The sequence below is a fragment of the Gossypium hirsutum genome, chromosome A02, assembly GCF_007990345.1.
Source record: "Gossypium hirsutum isolate 1008001.06 chromosome A02, Gossypium_hirsutum_v2.1, whole genome shotgun sequence".
Classification (NCBI taxonomy): Eukaryota; Viridiplantae; Streptophyta; class Magnoliopsida; order Malvales; family Malvaceae; genus Gossypium; species Gossypium hirsutum.
In genome coordinates, this window is record NC_053425.1 from 22,643,745 (window position 1) to 22,656,645 (window position 12,901).

General features: G+C 35.4%; 1 non-coding gene across 1 annotated transcript; it reads left to right on the plus strand.

Moving 5' to 3' along the window:
• The first annotated feature begins 12,298 nt into the window (after window positions 1–12,298).
• LOC121217396 (small nucleolar RNA R71) lies at window positions 12,299–12,405 on the plus strand. Its single transcript, XR_005913502.1, has one exon. It is a non-coding gene; the product is annotated as a small nucleolar RNA R71 (small nucleolar RNA).
• The last annotated feature ends 496 nt before the right edge of the window (window positions 12,406–12,901 follow it).

Below are 12,901 nucleotides of genomic sequence, written 5' to 3' on the forward strand. Positions count from 1 at the left end.
GTAAACTTTCGTTTCTTTTCACTTTTCTATATTTCTCCACTTATGTCTATTTCATTTTACACTTGATCTCACACATGTCATCACAAGTCACCAAGATCAATTTTTAAGTACACGAATATATCCACCAAATTATATGAACTTACTTAATCCCTTTTTACACTGTCGATGGTAGCTTGGTTGGAAAACACTTCTGTCTCAACAGAACTATTTCATCGGGATCAGGAGGCATCACACTATCACAGGTAGTAATATGGCATGTATAGCTTAACTCTTACACATGCTAGGTTAGTCCGAGAACCGACTAAACCATAGCTCTGATACCACTAAATGTAGCACCCCTTACCTGTATCCGACGCCGGAACAGGGTACGAGGTATTACTGGACTTGAGTACTGGTAATCATTTAAAATCCAGACATAAAATTTCATCAAATTTTAAACTTTTCAAACATATTCAAGCTGTCCCTTAAAAAAAACTTACAAGGCTCATATTATGCTTTAAAACCCTTATATATCGATCAATAGTTTGATAGTGTGATTTAACCTCCGGTGACCTCCAACTCGAGCTAATATCTGCAACACTATAGGAAAAAGGAAAGGAAGGGAGTAAGCATTATAGCTTAGTAAGTAAATATGTAATTATTAATAAACAATACATTATCATACATTAAACAAAGTCACAATATGTTCCCGTAATATTACCATCACAAACACACATACTTTGACTATTACAATTATAAACAGGTTCAAAATAAGCTATCTAACAGAGTACCAGAAGCTAAATTATTTATTTCTGGAGCAATAGAACTCCAAATTACAAACCGTAGATTTTCATTGAAACTATATTCACGTATATTCTCACCATAAAAGTTTTAGAATTTTTGGTCTAGCCAATTAGTACAGTTTATTCATTTAATTTACCCCTGTTTCACTGCTCAACTTCTCTGACCACTCTTCACTACAAATAAATTTTATCTTCTTACAAAACTCATATGATGTCATCATTTTTTATTTGAAACTATACTCATTAAGGATTGCAAAACATATAAATTATATCCCCTGATTATGTTTGTGCAAGTTTTAATGATTTTTCAAAATTAGAACATGGGATCACATAGTCATTCTGTACCAATCTCATAGAAACTTAAATATCTCAGAATATTGAATTCCTTTGCTTGCTTTGTTTCTGTTATATGAAAATAGACTCATTAATATTTAATTTGATATCTCATTCAATCTTTGATTCCATTTCTACGATTTTTGGTAAATTTTTAGATTCTCATCACTGCAACTATCCAGAACAGTTTTATTGTCAATTTTAATCTTTCACACTTCAATTGTATTCATCACTTACCCATAACAATCTTTCCAATTTCCAATCACATATCGAGCATATTGCTCATAAGTTACACACGTATATACTTACACTTATCATCACAAAGTCATACACAATTTCATTTAATCAATTTCCCAGTTGAACACTTCGGAATAATAACAAATACGCGATGGTATCGCACACAGCCCACCTTTAAAATTGAAGCTCTCTTGTACACATAGTGGCCTTCACTTAGCACCACTCATGTGACCTAGCTCGATTGTACACATAATTTTGGCTCTCTTGTACACATGGTGAACACTTACTACAACGCATGTGACCTAGCCACTTTATCTTGTAGCTCTCTTGTGTACATGTTATCCTTCACTTGGAACCACACATGCAACCTAGCTACATTTATCTCGTAGCTCTCTTGTCTACATGGTGTACACATAGTATCACCCATGTGACCTAGCTACCTCATAATGTCTCGTATCTCTCTTGTACACATGGTATACATCCTGTATTACACATGTGACCTAGCTACATACCATCTATATCTTTCAATTCAAAAGGTTCAAACGGGAAGTATCTCACTTTCTAATACTTTCTTCCATTCTTCTAATAGTCAATTATGATTCAAAAATCAGCTACAATACATAAAATATGCTGGAATTTAAAAACGTAATAAAGATAATGTATTATTTACATACAAACTTACATACTTTCTCATTTCCATGTCGAATTACTATTGAACATTTAAATCATCATAATTATACTTACTTTCAACATCTCGGCAATCATAGTAAATATATCAATTTTACATTGAAACATGCATAAATTAATGCGTATTATACATATGAACTTACCTCGATACTAAAACGACCATTTTACCAACTTTCTCGATTTTCGATTTTCTCCCATTCTAGGTTCAAATCTCGTTCTTCAGGATCTAAAACATCATATTTTACTTATTTAATTAATGTACTATTCAAAACAGTCGTTAACTCAAACTTTTACAAATTTACAATTTTGCCCCTAAACTTTTACATATTTACACTTTTGCCCCTTGGCTCAGGAATTAAACTTCATCTTTTATTCTTATGTTTTATGACATGCTGATCATTTTTCCCTTCTATGGCAGCATCAAATTCTCATTCTAACACATAGTTATTAACAATAACAACTTTTACCGATTAAGTCGTTTTACTCATTTTTGCTTAAAACCGCTTAGCAAAAGTTTTTTAACATAATTTCAGCCTTCATATTCTACTATAAAACATCAAAATAAACACATTTCACCTATGGGTATTTTTCCAAATATGAACCCTAGCTTAAATTATTGCTAGAATAAGCTTAATCAATTTACCGGGATTCCAAAAACATAAAGAACTTGAAAAACGGGGCTAGAACGGACTTACTATTGAGCTTGGAAAGCTTGAAAACCCTAGCCATGGCTTCCCCCATGCTAATTTCGGCCTCCATGAGTCAATTTTGGCTTTATTTTCCCTTTTTATTTCTTTTAATTACCAAATGACTAAAATGCCCTTAAGGCCTTTCTTTAAAATTTTGTCCTATTCATGCCCATTTTTGTCCAAACAAAATATAATGGTCTAATTATCATTTAAGGACATCCTCTTTAAAACCCCATTTCAATCAAGTACTTATGAATTAGAACACATATTTTGCAACTTTTGCAATTTAGTCCATAAAGTCCAATTAAGCACTTTTTCAGTAAAATTTCTTAACGATATTTTTACACAATATTTTAATCAATAAATAAACCTTAAAACTTAATCGGAATAAATTTTTTGACTTCGAATTCATGGTTCTAAATCCATTGCTCCGTTTAGGCCCTAAATCGGGCTATTACAACATCTTCTACAAATAAGCCCTACTAGGCAAATTAAACATGCAATCTATAAAAGTTCTTATCAATACTCTGACACATGCATCTAATCACTCGGTAAATCAAAAAAATTAATCGAAATAAAATTTTCTATCTCAGATTTGTGGTTTCAAAACCACTATTCCATCTAGGCCCTATTTCGAGATGTTACAGCTTGCTAAACCCAGAAAACTACAAAGTTCAGACACATTTCTCAGAGATTTCCAATCAACAATAGCAGAAATCTTACTCGGCTCAACTCTAATACCTTCAGCTGAAACAAAATGCCCCAGAAATCAAACCTCTCGGAGCCAAAACTCACATTTGCAAGAACTTTGGAAATAATTGATTATCACGTAGAGTTTGTAACACAACTCTCAAGTGCTAGGTATGTTCAGATTCATCTCGTGAATAAATTAGAATGTCATCAATGAATACAACAACAAATCTGTCTAAATACAGTCTGAATATCAAGTTCATCAAGTCCATGAAAACTGCAGGAGCGTTACTTAATCCGAAAGGAATAACAAGGAATTCATAATGTTCGTACCTCGTTCTGAACGCGGTTTTAGATACATCTGACTCTTTAACTCGCAACTAATAATAACCCGATCTCAAATCAATCTTTGAAAATACGTAGCCCCTTTCAATTGATAAAATTAATCATCAATCCACGGTAGAGGGTATAGTCACTTTATTCAGCTGTCTATAATCAATATCAAAACCTTTGTTTGTTGATACGTGATATTTGCGACAGGATTTAAAAATTTATAATTAATCGTTCTTGAAACTAACTATTAGCACGATGAAGGGAAGTGTACCTATCAAATAGTAGTATAGCTTTAGCAAGACCAGATTGTCAAACCCAAAGGAACCAAGAGTACTAGTAATTACTTTCTTTCTATTATCTAGCCTAAAAATTAAAGGGTTTGTTTATCTAAACTAATTAACTAAACCAATGATGCACAAAGAGAAATTGGGGAAAAGCTTTTGGGAAAATTCGATTGATTAAGATGATACCCAAGGAAAAATGCACTGACACTTCACTTGTTATTTGACTCTGAATCAGACAATTTATCCATTTGATTTGATCCGTGGAAATCCCTAAGTTATATTATTATCTCTCACGAGACTAATAACGTCTAACCCTAGGTTGATTAATTGAAATTTATTTCTAATTAACGCCCTAGTGTTGTATTAACTCAATCTATGGATCCCCCTTTTAGGTTTCACCTTAATCCGGCAAAATCTTATCACCTTATCTCTAGGCGTGCAATCAACTCTGCTTAATTATGACAAATTGACTCTTAGACAGGGTCTTTTCCTCCTCTAAATAAGAGCATTAACTTGAATCAATATCCTGGAATATTAAAACAAGAATTAAGAACACATAATTAAGAACAAGTCAAATATTTATCATACAATTCGGATAATAATAACAAGATTTGTCTTAGGTTTCATTCCTCTTAGGTATTTAGGGGGTTTAGTTCATAATTATAAAAGAAAACATCTCAAAAGAATAATGAATACAAAACATAAAGAAAAACCAAAACCCTTGAATGGAAATTGAAGGGAGATCTTCAGTTTTGACGATGAATCCAGCTTCTGAGATGGATCAATCGGCTTCCCTTGAGTAATTCCTTGCCTCCTACTACGTGTGTCCCTTCTAAGTGCCTCATCAGGTGTTTAAACAGGTTTAATAAGAGCCCTTAAAAGTGGCCTTTTTCGGATAGGACTATACTTGGGCTCGACAGGGACATGCCCGTGTGACACGCCCGTGTGTGATTACTTTAACCCGTGGTCAAGGCTGTTGAATAGGCACGGGCGTGTAGCCTACTTGTGTAAGTTGTGCTTCGATCCTACCAAATGGACACGACCGTGTGACACGCTCGTGTGAGGAAGTCCAGGCCGTGTTGATTTCCCACGTGGGTCCATTTTCTTCGTTTTCGGCCCATTTCTCACTCTTTATACTCTCCTATGCTCACCTAAGTATAAAACATGAAATTAAAGAATTAAGAGCATCGAATTCAACAAATCTAAGGAGAAATCATCAATAAATGTGCTAAGCATGGGATAAAAATATGTATAAATTACAATTTGTCAAATACCCCCACACTTAAGCGTTTGCTTGTCCTCAAACAAAATCCTCAACTCACAATCAAAATAAATTCTTCTCAATTTATAATCCCTATCAATAATATCTCAAAATAATCCATAAGTATTCATACATTAAAGATTCAACTAAAAGTACATCAAAGTTTCAAACATTCCAAGTTGAGCATTTTGTCACGAAAACATAGGTGTCTCTCCTCATCAAAGTGATTACCTTTAATCAAAATATCGCAAAGTTTAACATCCTCACTAAAGATTCACTCAAATCTCTCAAGGTGTTTAATGGAATCAAATAAAGCACTCATTAGTCAATATGAAAATTTATTACCATAGGCTTGCATGAAAATCAAATCTCCACCACTATAAATTGAGATGATACATCAATCAAAAAGGTCTTTAGAGGGCTGTAACATGGCTTTGGTTAGGGGGTGTGGTCACAAGCTGAAAGAAAAGGTTAGAATCGAGATTGAATTGAAGAAATCACCTAACTAGAAAAATAACTAATTATCAGTTGAATACAAGTGAGTTTCTTCTCAGAATTTGGAATTAACACTCAAGCTCAAAAATGATGAATTACTACTAATATGTATGTAAGTACTTTTTTTAAAGAACAAGTCAAATAACATAGAACTTAATTGTTGCAACGAAGAATAAAACATAGCTAAGCAATTAGTTCAAATCAAATCTCAACAAAAATAGGGATCAAATTAGGGGATTTCAACAATAATGGGTTATGGGTTAATATTGAGGGTAAAGCAGTTGATGGCTTGTTAGGCTCAAAGGGGTTTACTAAGGGTTAATTATGAAGGTAGACTTTTGTGGAGTGAGTGAGTTAAACCAAAGTGCCTTTATCATTTTGACATATCAAATCCAATGGTGTGGTCTTGACATGCATAATCAACCAAGTTCTAGAATAACAAATCAATACTGACGCACTCATAATAAAAGTGAGCATGAAAGAAATAAAATATGCTCTAAAGGCTAAAGATCTCACAAAGATTATGGCTTTTTGATGTTTAAACTTGTGAATTTCAACTCAAGATAATACCTAAACTTAGGGAAACAACCTAAAAGTTTCTTTTTTTAATTCTTCAAAAATCAACTTATCATGTTTGATTCCCTAATGTCTTAAAGTTTAAACAATCAATACATGAATGCCTATGTTTTAATTCAAGACATATCAATAAGAATCATAATTTAATCAAAATTCATTCTAATAGTGGTATGAGAAGATCACATGAGAACAAGGAAAAATTCAGGGATTTCTGATAATGATATAAAAGACCCTCCACACTTAAGATGTACATTGCCCTTAATGTACAAAGATAGATATATTGAAAAATATAGATATATAATCATAAGATAGGGAGAGAAGTGAAACTTTCTAAATGATGAATGTACTCCTTGAGTTGGAGTTATGGAAAATAATCGGCCAAGGCAATGATGAGAGTGGAGAAGGATACTCCGGTGGTGGTAGAGGTTGGGTTCTACAACCACAGTGTCCAGCGAAGAGGTTATCATTGTGGTCAGGTAGGACTTGGCAGTCGTGGAGAGCCTTTTCCAATAGAGTTGTAAGTTCCTAAGTAATAGTGAGCTTTGGAGCTCCTTATAACTATAATAGAATCAGGAACTTTTTATATTTATCAGGAACTTTTTAGGAAATATAAAGAAGCATAATTACTCGTAAAGAAATAACCGAATAAAAGTTATAAAATCTCAAGATAAAATAGTATTAAAAGGAAATAAAAAGTAATTTCAAAATATAAAGATAAAAATAAAATAAATAATAGGTGTTTATAAAGAAATTGGGGCACACAGCCGTAGGGCACGATCGTGTGCCCTTATTTCAGCTCGTGCGTTTCGTGGTTTTCAAAATTGGGTGCATTGGTGCACACAGCCATGTAGTACGGCCGTGTCAATCTTCATTCACTTCTCCCACGCTCGTGTATGCAGGCGCACGCCCGTGCTATTTTGACAGGCTCGACCATGGTTGGTGAGCACAGTCGTGTTGCATGCCCGTGTTAATTTGGTAGGATTGCTCATGGCGATGTCACACGGCCGTGGCAACTTATTGGATCCCATGTTAGGGAAATGTTTTTGCTCTATTTTCACATGGTCATATCGCACGGCCATGTTGCCTCCTGTGGTATGTGCACGGCTTATAGCACACTCGTGTGCCTGGCCATTTGGTATTGGAAATCCTGTGTTCAGTGACTCAGTTAATAAATTAAATGTTAAAGACTAAAATTTAAAGAAATTAACACCGTTAGTGCTCGGTTGCCTCCCGAGAAGCACTTATTTATAGTCTAAGCTCGACTTTACCTTGTGGGTATATTTAGGTAACTTTGTGGAGCTATAGCTCCTCTTTATATTCTTTGAAATCCTCACCATTATAAATTTTGAGACGATGTCCATTTACATTAAAAGTGCCTTGTGATGGATGACTCACCTCTATTGTGCCATATAGAAACACAGTTTGAACTATGAAAGGACCTGACCATCATGATTTAAGCTTTCCAGGAAACAATTTGAGCCTCGATTTATATAATAGGACAAGATCCCCAACTTTAAATTGCCTTCATTGCTTTAAACGGGCGTCGTGGCTGCGCTTCGTCGCTTCCTTGTATAGGAGTGAATTTTCATATACATTGGCTCGCCACTCATCTCACTCATCCAACTGCATCAACCTATTTTCACCTGCAAGTTTGGGGTCAAGTTTTAGAAATTTTAAAGCCCAAAATATCTTGTGTTCTAACTCAAACGGTAGATGACAACTTTTCCCATAAACAAGTGTGTAAGGTGATGTTCCTATGGGAGTCTTAAAAGCAATTCTATAAGCCCATAAAGCATCATCTACTTTCATCACTCAATCCTTCCTGTTTAATTCTACTGTCTTTTCTAGGATATGTTTAAGCTCTCGGTTCGCTACTTCGAGTTGGCCACTAGTTTGAGGGTGATAAGGGGTAGCTGTTCTGTTATGAACTCCGTATTTCTTAAAGGTCTTGTCAAATTGGGCGTTACAAAAATGAGTACCCCTATCACTGATAATTGCTCTAGGTGTACCAAATCGAGAGAAAAGTTTCTTAAGGAATCGTACTACTACTCTAGCATCATTAGTAGGTAAAGCTTGGGCTTCAACCCATTTGGACATATAATCAACAGCTACTAAGATGTATTTATTCCCGAATGAACTAGGGAATGGACCCATGAACTCGATACCCCAAACGTCAAATATTTCACATGAGAGCATATATGGCTGAGGCATTTCATCATGTTTGGATATATTACCTGTCCTTTGATATTTGTCACAAGAAGTAACATACTTGTTGGCATCTTTGAATAGAGTGGGCCAATAGAAACCTGATTCGAGGATTTTATGTGCAGTCTTATTTCCTCTGTGATGTCCTCCAGTCGGTCCTGAGTGGCAATGTCCCAAGATTTTCAGTGCTTTTGTCCTTATAACGCATCTCTTAATGATTTGATCTGCACATTTACGGAAAAGAAAAGGGTCTTCTCAGAAGTAGTTTTTCACATCAGTGAAGAATCGCTTCTTTTGTTGATGTGTCAACCCTTTTGGGATAATGTTAGTGGCTAAAAAATTTACAATATCTGCAAACCAAGGTACCTTAGAATCAGATATAGCAAAAAATTATTCTTCAAGGAATGAATAATTTATTTCAATGTGATCTGGCTATTTGGTACTTGAGTTTTCAAGCCTGGAGAGATGGTCAGCTGCGAGATTTTCAGCTCGTTTCTTATCCTTAATCTCCAAGTCAAATTCATGCAATAATAAGATCCATCGAATGAGTCAAAGTTTTGCATTAGTTTTAGTCAAAAGGTGGCAAAGAGCGAAATGGTCAGTATAAACGACAACTTTAGACAATATTAAATACAGTCTAAATTTATCGAATGCAAAAACCACAGCTAGCAGTTCTTTCTTCGTGGTTGTGTAGTTTTGTTGTGCGGCTGTCAAAGTTCTGCTACCATAATAGATAGGTTGAAAATGTTTATCTCTTCGTTGTCCCAAAACTGCACCTACTGCAAAATCACTCGCATCGCACATTAGTTCAAAAGGTGAATCCCAATCAGGTGCAATTATAATTGGAGCTTTAGTCAGTTTATCCTTTAAAGTATTAAATGCTTCTAAACACTCCTGATCAAAATTAAAAGGCACATCTTTTTCTAGTAATTTAGTCAAAGGCTTAGCTATTTTAGAAAAGTCTTTAATAAATCTTCTATAAAACCCAGCATGTCCTAAAAAGCTTCTAATAGCCTTAGCCAAATTAGGGGGAGGTAGGTTTTTAATGGTTTCAATCTTAGATTTATCAACCTCAATCCCTCTACCAGAAATTTTATGTCCTAACACAATACCTTCTTGAACCATAAAGTGACATTTTCCCAATTAAGCACAAGGTTTGTTTCCTCTCATCTTATTAACACTCGTTTTAAATTTTTGAGGCAAAGATGGAAAGAGTTACCGGAAACTGAGAAATCATCCATAAATATCTCCATGACTTCTTCTACGAGTTCGTCAAAAATGGCCAGCATGCAGTGTTGAAAAGTAGCAGGAGTATTACATAATCCAAAAGGCATTCTACGATAAGCAAACGTACCGTGTGGACATGTAAATGTCATTTTTTCTTGATCTTCAAGAGCTATTGGGATTTGGAAATAGCCAGAGAGTCTGTCTAAAAAGCAGTAGTACATGTGTCGTGACAATCTTTCCAACATTTGGTCAATGAATGGAAGGGGGAAGTGATCTTTCCTCGTGGCATCATTTAGCTTCCTATAATCAATGCACACTCTCCAACCTGTGACTTTCCTTGTTGGGATTAATTCATTCTTCTCATTGGCTACAACAGTCATACCTCCTTTCTTAGGAACAACCTGCACTGGACTCACCCAAGAACTGTCAAAAATAGGATAAATAATTCCAGCATCTAGGAGTTTAATTACCTCAGCTTTAACAACTTCCTTCATGTTGGGGTTCAGTCATCTTTGGGCTTGTACGCATGGTTTATATTCATCTTCCATTAAAATTTTGTGAGTGCAAAAAGAAGGGCTAATCCCTTTAATGTCAGAAATTTTCCAAGCTATAGCCCTTTTATGCTCTCTTAATACTTGGAGTAATTCCTCTTTCTCCTTGGGTTGCAAGTTGGATACAAAAATTACCAGAAATGTAGAATTATTTCCAAGGAATGCATATTCCAAGTGATTCAGCAATTGTTTAAGTTCCAGTTTGGGAGGTTCTTCAATAGAGGGTTTTTGCTTAAATTCATCTTTTACCTTAATTCCCTCATATTCTGCTAGTTTTGGGGAGGTTTCATTGGATTTTAGTTCAGTTCCTATCTCAGAATCATCATCCACCCCCTCTCCTTAGGCGAGATATAGTTCCATCGTGTCCTTATGTATGATTTCCTGAAAAGAATCTTGAGTAGCATGATCATTAGAGTCGATAAAATAACATGAGTCATCCTATTCCCTAGAAAATCTCATGGCATCATAAATTTTAAAAATAATCTCTTCGTCTCCTACTCTAAGTACCAATTTACCATCACCCACATCAATTACAGCCCTAGCAGTGGCTAAAAATGGCCGGCCTAAGATTAAAGGCACCTCAACATCTTTATCCATGTCAAGCACAACGAAATCAACAGGAATATAAATTTATCTACTTTTACAAGTACGTCCTTTATAATTCCCCTAGGATATTTAACAGATCTATCAGCTAATTGAATATCATCCTAGTGGGTTTACATTCCCCAGTACCAAGTTGTTTAAACATTTATATGGCATTAAATTAATGTTGGTGCCTCAATCAGCTAGTGCTTTATCAACATTTAAACTACCAATTAAGTAGGGAATAGTAAAACTTCCTAGATCTTTAAGTTTGGTTGGCAGTTTATTTTGGAGTATTTCTGAGCACCCCTCATTAAGTTCCACTGTATATAAGTCTTCAAACTTCCTTTTGTTTGTTAGAAGCTCCTTTAAAAATTTTGCATATGTAGGCAACTGTGATATAGCTTCAACAAAAGGTAAATTAATATGCAGTTGTTTAAAAAGTTCAAGAAATTTATCGAATTGTGCATCCATGCTGTCTTTCTTCAACTTTTCTAGGTATGGGATTGGTGGTTTATATTCTTTTGGCATTAGATTATCATTGTTTTCAGGTTCGATCTCCTTTCTGTCATCTTCTTGTGGTGGCTTCTTTTTAGATTCAGGTAACACTTTCCCACTCCTTAGTGTAACTACTTTCACGTGCTCTTTTGGGTTGGGTTCAGTGTTACTAGGTAGACTTCTTGGTGGTCTTTTAGAAATTAGTTTGGTGAGCTATCTTATCTGAGTTTTGAGTCCTTGGATCATCGCTTGTTGATTCTTAAGTACTGTCTTGGTATTCTGAAAATGAGTTTCTGACACCGAGATGATTTTTGTTAGCATCTCCTCAAGGTTCAGCTTTTTCTTTTGCTGGTAAGGTTGTTGTTCGAAGCCTGAAGGTGGTGGTGGTCTCTAATTCCCTTGGCCTCCCCATGAGAAATTTGGGTGGTTCCTCTATCCTGTATTGTAAGTATTACTATAAGGATTATTTTGAGATCGAGGATTATTACCCATGTAATTTAACTACTCGTTCTCCATGTTGTGGCCATAGGGTGGGTATTTTGAATTGCTGGATCCACCTCCATTTGCTTTGCACTGCACTACTGGGTGAACCTGTGAAGAACCAAGAAAACCGTCAATATTTCTATTCAAAATTTCTACCTGATTAGAGAGCATAGTGACCGAATCGATGTTAAAAACGTCGGCTATTTTTGTTGGTTTTGTCCTCATGACTTGCCACTGATAATTATTCAGTGACATCTCTTCTATAAACTCATAAGAATCCTTAGGTGTCTTATTATTGATAGTTCCACCAGCGGCTGCGTCAATCATTTTTCGAGTCGAAGGATTCAGGCCATTGTGAAATGTTTGAACCTATAGCCAAAGTGGTAACCCATGGTGAGGGCATCTTCGCAAAAGGTCCTTGTATCTCTTCCATGCATCGTAGAGTGTTTCTAAATCCATCTGCACAAAAGAAGAGATATCATTACGTAATTTAACCGTTTTAGCCGGTAGAAAATATTTTAATAAAAACTTTTCGGTCATTTGTTCCCAAGTAGTGATTGACCCTCGTGGTAACGAGTTCAACCACTATTTAGCCTTATTCCTATATGAAAAAGGAAACAATCGAGGGCGAATGGCATCATCAGAAATGACATTGATTTTAAAAGTGTCGCAAAACTCTAAGAAATTCACCAAGTGAGCGTTGGGATCCTTGTCCTGCAAACCATCAAACTGAACAAACTGTTGGATCATTTGAATGGTGTTAGGTTTCAGTTCAAAATTATTTGCAGCAACAGCAGCCCTAACTATGCTCGATTCAGTTCCTGTTAAAGAAGGTTTAGCATAATCATACATAGTACGCGGAGCAGGATTCTGATTAGCAGCAATCGTAGGAGGTAGTGGATTTTCTTGGTTTTCAGCCATCTCCTCGGTTGTGGTTGAAGTATCGTCCTTTTGCTCTTCCTCTGTGTAACTTAAGCTTCACCTTATT